The sequence below is a fragment of the Henckelia pumila genome, unplaced genomic scaffold (assembly GCF_033568475.1).
Source record: "Henckelia pumila isolate YLH828 unplaced genomic scaffold, ASM3356847v2 CTG_170, whole genome shotgun sequence".
Taxonomy (NCBI): Eukaryota; Viridiplantae; Streptophyta; class Magnoliopsida; order Lamiales; family Gesneriaceae; genus Henckelia; species Henckelia pumila.
In genome coordinates, this window is record NW_027331771.1 from 164,216 (window position 1) to 175,137 (window position 10,922).

The 10,922-nt window shown below is 42.2% G+C and overlaps 1 non-coding gene across 1 annotated transcript; it reads left to right on the forward strand.

Annotated features, from left to right (window-relative positions):
- Nucleotides 1-4,485: 4,485 nt before the first annotated feature.
- LOC140870692 (small nucleolar RNA R71) lies at nucleotides 4,486-4,591 on the forward strand. Its single transcript, XR_012147528.1, has one exon. It is a non-coding gene; the product is annotated as a small nucleolar RNA R71 (small nucleolar RNA).
- The last annotated feature ends 6,331 nt before the right edge of the window (nucleotides 4,592-10,922 follow it).

The following is a 10,922-nucleotide window of genomic DNA, read 5'->3' on the forward strand; positions in this document are numbered from 1 at the left end:
AACGAGAAACGGCCCTGACCATCGCGATTTCAACTTTCCTGGAAATAATTTCAACCGAGAGTTAAATAGCAAAACTCTCTGACCCTTTTCGAATTCCCTATGCACAATAACTTTATCATGCCACTTCTTTGTTTTCTCTTTGTAGATCTTGGCATTCTCATATGCTTCACTCCGGAATTCATCCAATTCATTCAACTGTAGTTTCCGCAACTCTCCGGATGCTTCGAGATCCATGTTTAGCTTCTTGATAGCCCAAAACGCCTTGTGCTCTAACTCCAACGGTAAATGACATGCCTTACCAAAAACCAGCCTGAAGGGAGACATCCCAATGGGGGTTTTGAATGCAGTGCGGTAGGCCCAAATGGCGTCATCTAGCTTGATTGCCCAATCTTTCCGATTTGTCTTAACCGTTTTCTCCAAGATTTGCTTAATTTCCCGGTTAGAGATCTCCGCCTGGCCATTGGTTTGAGGATGGTATGCGCATGCCACCTTATGCCTGACATCATACTTCGTGAGCAAGGTATTAAAAATCTTATTGCAGAAATGCGTACCTTCATCACTGATTATTGCTCGTGGAGTTCCAAACCGCGTGAAGATATTCTTTTGCAAAAATTTAACTACAACACGAGCGTCATTAGTCGAGGTGGCAATGGCTTCCACCCATTTCGAAACGTAATCAACTGCTAACAAAATATAAGTGTACCCAAAAGAAGGGGGAAAGGGACCCATAAAATCAATACCCCACACATCAAATAATTCTACTTCTAAAATATTTGTGAGGGGTAATTCATGCCTTCTTGAAATATTTCCCGTTCTTTGACACTTATCACATGATTTCACCAAGGTATAACTATCTTTAAACAACGTAGGCCAATAAAAACCAGATTGTAATACCTTAGCAGCAGTGCGGGTGGGTCCAAAATGTCCTCCATAGGGGGAGGAATGGCATTGCTCCAAGATTTCATTTGCCTCTTGTCCCGCCACACATCTCCGAATCACTTGATCGGCACAACGTTTGAAAACATAGGGATCATCCCACAAGTAGAACTTAATGTCATGGAAAAACTTCTTCTTTTGATGTCTATTCAACTCTGGAGGCATAGCACCACAAGACAAGAAATTTGCAATATCAGCAAACCATGGAATCAAGGAACTTACCTCAAAGATTTGTTCATCTGGAAACAATTCCTTTATGCTCTCCTCCTCCTTCACGTCTTCTAGCTCCAATCTTGACAAGTGATCAGCAACTTGATTTTCACTACCCTTCTTGTCCTTGATCTCAAAATCAAACTCTTGTAAAAGTAGAATCCACCTTATCAAGCGTGGCTTGGCATCCTTTTTTGCAAACAAGTAGCGAATTGCTGCATGGTCAGTAAAAACAACTACTTTAGTACCAATTAAATATGGACGAAATTTATCAAAAGCAAAGACTACTGCAAGCATCTCTTTTTCAGTGGTAGTGTAGTTTTGCTGTGCGGCGTCCATGGTGCGACTGGCGTAATATATAGCTCTGAAAATCTTATCTCTCCTTTGGCCTAATACCACGCCCACTGCATAGTCACTAGCATCACACATAAGCTCAAAGGGCTCCTTCCACTCTGGCACAATCATGATGGGTGATGTGGTCAATGCCGTCTTGATCTTTTCAAATGCCTGCAAACAATCATCATCAAAAATGAATGTAGAATCTTTTTCAAGTAAATTACACAGAGGTTTTGTGATTTTAGAAAAATCCTTGATGAAACGCCGATAAAACCCTGCATGGCCTAAAAAACTTCTGATGCCCTTGATATTCTTCGGAGGTGGAAGCTTCTCTATTGCAACCACTTTGGCTCGATCCACCTCTAATCCATTGGATGACACTTTATGTCCAAGGACAATGCCCTCTTGAACCATGAAGTGACATTTTTCCCAGTTAAGAACTAAATTCTTTTCTTGGCACCTCAGCAAAACAAGAGACAGATTATGCAAGAAATGATCAAAAGAGGAACCAAATACTGAAAAGTCATCCATAAACACTTCCATCATGTCCTCCACCATATCTGCAAAAATCGCCATCATACACCTCTGAAAAGTTGCAGGTGCATTACACAGTCCAAACGGCATCCTCCTGAAAGTAAACATGCCATAGGGACACGTAAAGGTAGTCTTCTCCTGATCTTCCGGTGCTATAGAAATTTGATTATAGCCTGAATAACATCTAAGAAACAGTAATAACAATAACCAGCAAGTCTATCAAGCATTTGATCAATAAAAGGAAGTGGAAAATGATCTTTACGAGTAGCTTTATTCAACTTCCTATAATCTATACAAACTCGCCAGCCAGTTACTGTACGTGTGGAGATTAACTCATTATTCTCGTTCTTAACCACAGTAATCCCACCCTTCTTAGGCACCACTTGAACAGGAGATACCCAACTACTGTCAGAAATAGCATAAATCACTCCCGCATTCAACAGCTTTAAAACCTCTTTCTTAACTACATCTTTCATGGCGGGATTCAACCTTCTCTGATGATCAACATAAGGAGTATACGACTCTTCCATCAAAATTTTATGCATGCAAATTGTTGGACTAATACCCTTAATGTCAGAAATTGACCATCCTAGAGCGGTTTTAAAATTTCTCAGAACTCTCAACAGCTTATCTTTTTCTACAGCAGACAAATGTGCAGATATAATAACAGGACAAGTAGAATTTTCACCAAGAAATTCATAACATAAGTGCGCAGGCAATGCTTTCAGATCATGAGTTTCAGGAGATACCTCTGGTGCACTATTTTCCAAAGTTTCAGATTCCTTAGACCTTACCATTTTTTCTTTCGGAGCGCTGTCTAGGAATACTTTTTGTTCATGTAACTCCCAATCTTCTTCCTTCTCAACCATCTCGTCTGCCACCAAACATCGTTCGAGCGGATCCGTACTTTCTACACATGAAAAAGAGTTATGAGAATCAATAATTTCAATGCTCTTACATGTACTTACCTCATTTGGTCCCCTCATGGTGTGATAAATATTAAAAATCACCGCTTCACCACCAACTCGAAGTGTGAGTTCTCCCTTGTGTACATCGATTAATGCGCGTGCAGTAGCTAAAAAAGGTCTCCCAAAAATTAAGGGAGTTTCTTCATCTTCATCCATGTCCAAAATCACGAAATCTGCTGGAAATATAAACTTATCGACCTTTACCAAAACATCCTCCACAATACCCCGTGGGTATGTGATACTCCGATCCGCCAGCTGTAATGTGATGGTGGTCGCCCTGACTTCTCCAAGCTCCAAAGTCCTGTAAACAAAAAAAGGCATTAAATTTATACTGGCTCCTAAATCACATAAAGCTCTATTTACCTTAGAACCACCAATAAAACAAGGGATAGTAAAACTCCCTGGATCTTTCAAATTTTGTGGCAATTTTTTCTGCAGGATTGCGCTACATTCTTCTGTCAAATTCACCACTTCGTTGTCTTGCAATCTCCTCTTCTTAGACATTACATCTTTGATGAATTTTGCATAATTAGGCATTTGTTCCAAGGCATCTGCAAATAGAATATTGATGTGTATCTTCTTAAAGATATCTAGAAACTTGGAAAATTGCTCATCAAGTGCCTTCTTCTTAAACCGCTGTGGATAAGGAAGTTGTGGCTTGTACATCGGTTTAGATTCAGCTTCCTTCTTGGGCTCTTCAACCACAATTTCTTCAGTCACTGGTTCTTCACTTTCTTTGGCTTTGCTCTGCTCTTTCTCTTCTAACTTCTTCCCACTTCTCAACTCAACTGCTTTGCACTGCTCTTTTGGATTTACTTCAGTATTGCTGGGAAACTGTCCTCTGTTTTGATCCTTCAAAGCATTTGCAAGCTGTCCAATCTGTGTCTCCATGGATTTCATCATAGCTCCCAAACTACACATGTGTGTCTCCATGCTATCCATTCGATTTTCAGTTCTTGACATCCTCTTGTTAGATTCAGTAACAAATGTAGACACCACATCCTCGAACGATTCTTTACCTTCCCCTTGATTTGTATTGAATCCCGGAGGGGGTTTCAACACATTCTTGTTGTTGGCATAAGAACATTTTTCATGGTTACGTAAACTAGGATGATAAGTATTAGGAGGAGGGTTACCTCGATAGTTTCCATAGCCTCTGGGATTGATATATTGAGCTTCCTCAGGTGGATGAGATTCATCTATGGCAACCGACACACCTGCAGGTTCTGCGATATTTACCTTGTTCAGAGAAGCCACTTGTGTACTCAACGCAGATAACTGTGCAGTAATGGATGTAAGAGGATCCACACTGTACACTCCCCTCTTGACTCCCGTACGTTCAGATGGCCATTGATAACTATTGATAGTCATCTGTTCCAGCATTTCATAAGCTTGAACGGGGTCCTTGGCAAATATAGTACCTCCAGCAGCAGAGTCCACCGACATTCTTGTATGCGTATTTAATCCATTGTAGAAAAACTCTATTTCTTCCCAATCTGCAATATTATGATTAGGACAACGCCTTAACAAATCTTTGTACCTTTCCCATGCCTCATATAGCTGTTCAGAATCATGCTGTTGGAAGGTACTGATCTCAATCTTTAGCTGGGTTGCCTTGGATGGTGGAAAGAATTTCTCTAAGAATTTCACAGCCATGCCCTCCCAAGTTGTTATGCGTCCTAGTGGCAATGCCTGCAGCCAACTCCGTGCTTTGTCCCTAAGAGAAAAAGGAAACAAACGTATGCGTATTGTATCCTCAGAAACACCATTTATTTTAACAATATCAGTAATCTCTAGAAAAGTGCGCAAGTGTAAATGGGGATCAGCTGTGGCAGTTCCATTGAATTGGTTCTGCTGAACCATGTTGATTAAGGCCGGCTTCAACTCGAAGTTGTTGGCATTTATTGTCCCTCTAGCGATTCCAGAATAGTGAGCCTGGATCGTTGGCCTGAAATGATCTCTAATTGGCACCAAAGGCAATTCATTGACATCTTCTTCAGCCATGTTTAATTGTTCTTCTCTCCTAGCTTTTCTCAAAGCTCTTGCAGTTCGTTCAATCTCTGGATCAAAGAGCAAATAATTCGCACTTTGAGATCTTCGCATAAACTGCAATTACGAACAATAGCAATTTATTAGTACTTAAATTAAAATAAGAAAAACTCTAAATTAAAACTTCGACTAATTGGTAACAAGATTAAAAATAATCAAAATTACTCCCCGGCAACGGCGCCAAAAACTTGTGAATTTTCCTCGCAAGCGTACGAGTGTTAAGTTTTAGTATAGTGAAAGAAAGAGTGTCGATCCCACAGGGAGTAAAATGAAAAGATTCAATACTTGTAATTAAAATAGTCTTAATTTTATCTAGAAAATCAAACTTCAAGAGTTTTGCAGAATAACTAAAATAAATAAATAGAAATTATTCAGCTCACACACACACAAATTTTTAGGAATTATCAATCAGAGAAAAATAGTCCAGAGGTTTTGATTTCACTTGGTCTCGACAATATTCAATCCTAATTAATCTATTTTATGAATTTCCTTCGATTAATAACCAAAAACACTTAGAGTATTCTATTTCCATCTCCCGAGCAATAAATAGAGTGTATCAACTTACAATTCGATTTCAATATCCCAATTTAAAATCTAGATGTAGTGATATGTGTAAAATGATGTTCCTTAAAGGTTCTATTAAAGCTATATACTCTCCCGAGCTATATAAACAATTAACAGTGTAGTTCCTATTGATCCTACTCAAAATCCCCTCTCCCGAGCAATGATTCTAAGTAAATATAACAACTCAATTTATGGCCAATAAATTAAGAAGACATTCAATTCTAGAAACACAATTAATCTATAGAAATTCAATTCATTAAAATCAAAGATTCATGAATAGGTCTCAACCAAGCTACGTCAACCTCTAGACTAGAAAAGTTTAGTTCATGCTCGAATTCAATAAAAACCAAATCATGTTTAATATCTCAAACATAATTCAACAATCAAAAGAAACTAAAAAGAAGAAACAAAGCCGTAGTCTTTCTTCCGTGTCCGGGCGAAAAGTCTTCGTCTTCGTTCCAAGCAATCTTCAGTTCTTCAACTCCCAAAAAACTCACAGAAGTGCTCTCCCGAATATTGTGTGTATTGGTGGCTGATCGATCCTTACTATGACTCCGAAAAATCCCTTAAATATGACCTAACAATCGTCCAAAAAAATACCAAAGATATCCCCCAAGTTTCCATAAACAATCGGACTCTAAAATTCCAATCAGACGACGGCGCGGGCGCGCCGAAAACAGGGCGGGCGCCCTGTCAACTCGCAAAACAGTCTTTTAAAAATTTCCTCGACGGCGCGGGCGCGCCTAGGGTCAGCGCGGGCGCGCCTCTAGCTCGACTCTATATCTCAAAATCTTCATTAACAGCGCGGGCGCGCCTAAGGATAGGGCGGGCGCGCCTCTTGCTCGAACTCAGCCTTTTTTTCTTCACTTTTCCAACTCTTTTTTCCTTGTAGAATTCCATCTTGTAAGCTTATTTCCACTTGAACACATCAAAATCCATAACTTCCTACAAACACAAAAACAACAACAATTTCCCGCAATATCTATCAATAAATTTCAAAAGTCAAGTAAAACCATATACAAATTAAGTGCACAAAATGCACTTATCAACGCCATATCTTAAGAGCAAAGACAATGGCTGCAAGCTCTAAATCATGTATGGGATAGTTCTCCTCATGAGTCTTCAACTGTCTGGAGGCATAGGCAATCACGTGGCCATTCTGAGTCAACATACACCTCAAACCCTGAAGAGAAGCATCAGTGAAGACTACAAAACCACCTGATCCAGACGGTAAAGCAAGAACTGGAGCTGTCGTCAGACGACGTCTCAACTCACAAAAACTGTCTTCACAAGCATCAGACCAAACGAAAGAAACGTCTTTCTTCGTCAACTGAGTCAAAGGCTTAGCTATCTGAGAGAAATTCTCCACAAAACAATGATAGTATCCTGCTAAACCAAGGAAACTACGAATCTCAGAAGCTGTAGTCGGTCGTGACCAATTAAAAATAGTTTCTGTCTTGCTAGGATCCACAGATACGCCATCTTGAGAAATGACATGACCAAGGAACACAACTCGGTCAATCCAGAAGTCACACTTACTCAGCTTCGCGTACAGCTGTCTCTCCCTCAAGACCTGCAATACAGTATAGAGATGGTAGGCATGCTCATCCATGCTGCGAGAATACACCAAAATGTCATCGATGAACACCACCACGAACTTATCCAGAAAATCGCGGAAAACTCGGTTCATCAAATCCATAAAAACAGCTGGAGCATTCGTCAAACCAAACGGCATCACAAGAAACTCATAGTGTCCATACCGCGTACGAAATGCTGTTTTAGGAACATCCTCCTGTTGAACTCGTAACTGATGATACCCAGACCGAAGATCAATCTTCGAATAGACAGATGTACCCTGCAACTGATCAAATAGATCATCTATCCACGGAAGAGGATACTTATTCTTCACTGTCACTTGATTCAATTGACGGTAGTCGATACACAACCGCATCGAACCATCCTTCTTCTTGACAAATAGTACTGGGGCTCCCCATGGCGAAACACTTGGTCGAATATAACCCATATCAAGAAGATCTTTCAATTGCTTCTGCGGCTCTTTCATTTCTGACGGTGCCAATCGGTAAGGAGTTCTGGAAATCGGTGCAGTCCCTAGCACTAACTCAATGCCAAACTCAATCTCCCTTACTGGTGGCAAGCCTGGAATCTCCTCTGGAAACACATCTGAAAAGTCACGAATCACTGGTATCTCTTAGATATCTGGCTCTCCTAAGGATGCGTCAATGGCGTAGATAAGGTAGCATTCCCCGCCAGACTCTAACGCACGCCGGGCCTTCAAAGCTGAAACCACTGGCATCGGGGGTTGCGCTCCCTCACCATAGAAATACCATGACACGTCATCCTCTGGACGAAACTGGACGAACCTCTGATAGAAATCCACTATCGCTCGGTAGGTAGTCAATAGATCTATCCCAATGATGCAATCGAAATCCTCCATCGCTAGAATCATTAGGTTAGCACTAAACTGATGTCTCTCAAAATCCAAAACACAACCCACAACTAGACGCTTGGCTAAAACCTCGCTACCCATAGGAGTAGAAACCACTAATAACACGTCTAGAGGAATATATGGCAACTTACACTTCTTAGCAAAACGTGCTGAGACAAAAGAATGCGATGCACCGGTATCAATTAAAACATATTCAGGAAAACCACATAAACTACAGATACCTGCAATCATCCGATCGCTGTCAGCCTCTGTCTGCTCCTGGTTAAGCGCAAAGACCTGACCCTGGGTACGTGGCCTCAAAGAAGAATGACCCCGAGAAGGAGTCTGAGTAGGCTGTCTCTGAGACTACTGCAGATGTTGGCGCTGCTGCAAAAACTGCTGCTGGAAAGGTGGCTGCTGGTATTGAGGTGGCTGAACAGATGCCTAAGAACCTCCAGAACCACTCGCTGCCCCAATCAGCATAGGACAATCTCTCTTCATGTGACTCTCTTGGCCACAGTGGAAACATGCAGTGGCAGACCGACCACACTACCCTGGCGGATGTCTGCGTCGGCACTGAGTACACTAGTTCGGTCTCTGTCCACCAAAACGATGCACCCCACCAGATCCAGAGGAAGAAGAAGAAGTACCTCCTGGCTTCTTGAAGGAATGTCCTCTCGGACCCAAAGGACTAGAGCTCGCTGGCCTGGAAGAAGAAGAGAAAAGTCCCCTGTTCCTCCGAATACTAACCTCGGCCTGGCGACAACGGTCCACCAAATCCTCGTAAGTCCCATCTCCGCCCACAGCAACCATACGATGAATTTCAGGGTTCAGACCCAGAAGTAAATGATCAAACTTCGCCATAGAACTATCAGCAATATGAGGACAAAAGGGTAGCAGATCAAAGAACTTCTGCTGGTACTCCTCGATCGTCATCGTCCCCTGTCGCAAACTCAACAACTCACTGGCTTTCGCCTGACGAAGAGCTTGAGGAAAATAAAATCTCTGATAGGCAGTTCGAAACTCAACCCAAGTAGCTGCACCTTTAGCTGCTATGAACGGTGCGGAAGTAGATCTCCACCACTTCCTCGCTCTGCCCTCAAGCATAAAGGCAAGAATCTCCATCCTATCCTCAGCCGTGCAACGGAACTCCTGGAAGCACTGCTCCATCCTCTCCATCTAATCCTCCGCCTCTTCAGCTGACTCACCACCCGTCAAAGGTTTCGGGCTAACTTCCTTAAACCTACGCATGCTGACTCACCTGCACTCCTCGTGCTGTCCCCGATGTCTACGATCATCTGGATCGCCCCAACGACCGCCGTCTATGCTACCGTGACTTTTGTCGTAATCTGCCATCTGTTACATAAGAACAGATAATTTACTTAATCCGCTTTACGATATTCCCAGTGCAATGCGTCGCTCTGATACCAAAAATTTAGTGACCCAACCCGGATCCACTAACTAATCAGAGTTATAGTAAAAGCGCACGCAATAAAATCTTAAAGCGTAAAGAGCGGATAATTAAAATACAACAAATCCAATCGGCAGAATACAACCGACGCTATCACAAGTGTATAAGTACTGTTATACAACCAAATCGAAGGTTCAGGGTAAATAAATCCCTACCCTCTACAACCTCGCACTCTCCAAAGCTCAATCCTGCTGAGAGCCGCCTGGACCGTCCAGCCTCAAACCTGCCCCGCCACAAGGTACACAATACCCAAACACAGGGGCGTGAGCTAGAACGCTCAATACGAAGCAATGATATAAATACAAATATGCCCACACAGATGATTTAAAACTCAAGTGAAAACACTTGCTCATGGCGCCGGGAATATACAGCACCGGCTAGAGAGCTACTCCGCGGGGTACTCGTATATTCTATATCAGGGCTGAGCCAACCCCATCCTGACCCGAATCCAAAACAGGATACAAGTCCCATATGGAAACTGTCATACCTGACTCGAGTCCAAAATGAGATCATCATTCCCTATGGAGACTGTCAATGACTCACATCTCTCCGGATGCAGTCACACGTAAAATCATGTATGTGCTAAGGCAATAAAATATGCTAAAACATGATAAAACATATAGCACATACTCATGCAACATATAAGCAAATATATCATGCCGGCTATCTCGGTGAGTACTTACGTACCTCTAACACTGCTGGTCAAACCTAGCTCTGCTGGTCTAGACTCCAAGCCTACTAGTCCAGTCTACTAGTTACTACAATGCAAATATCCATGCATCAACAATTAAGCTCTAAAAGCCTTAACTAAGCTATTGCATACTCCTAAATATTTTTAGGATGCCAAAGCTATACCTGTATCCGTCGTTAGCCCCTTGCTGAAGATAGCCTCAAAACTAGGCCGTAGCTCCGCGACGACGTCTAGATCACTAAGCCACTTCCGGATTCCCCGTAGGATGCCTAGATCTCCCTAGATCTGAGTTAAAAGTCTTAGGAATCAAGAGAGAAGAGAGGAAATTGGTGTGAGAAATGAGCATCTCAAACCCTATATTTATAGGCGACGTTCGGAACCTCCGAACCCAGTTCGGAACATCCAATCACGATCGGAACTTCCGATCGCCCCTTCAGAACTTCCGATTGCCCGATATTACGTCAGCCATGATGTCACCTTGCTGACATAACCGATGATGTGTACGCTGAGTCCGATCGGAGCTTCCGATCTTGCCGACAGAGCTTCCGATCCACTTCGGATCGTCCGAACTCCTCATCGGACCGTCCGGTCCTGCTGAACCAATTCAACTAGTTTGAGTGCTATGAATCCATTTCTGAAGTCCGTTATCCCAACAGGAACTTACTTAATCATGTTTTACTTAATCTAAACATGATCACGTGATTAATTACTCATTTA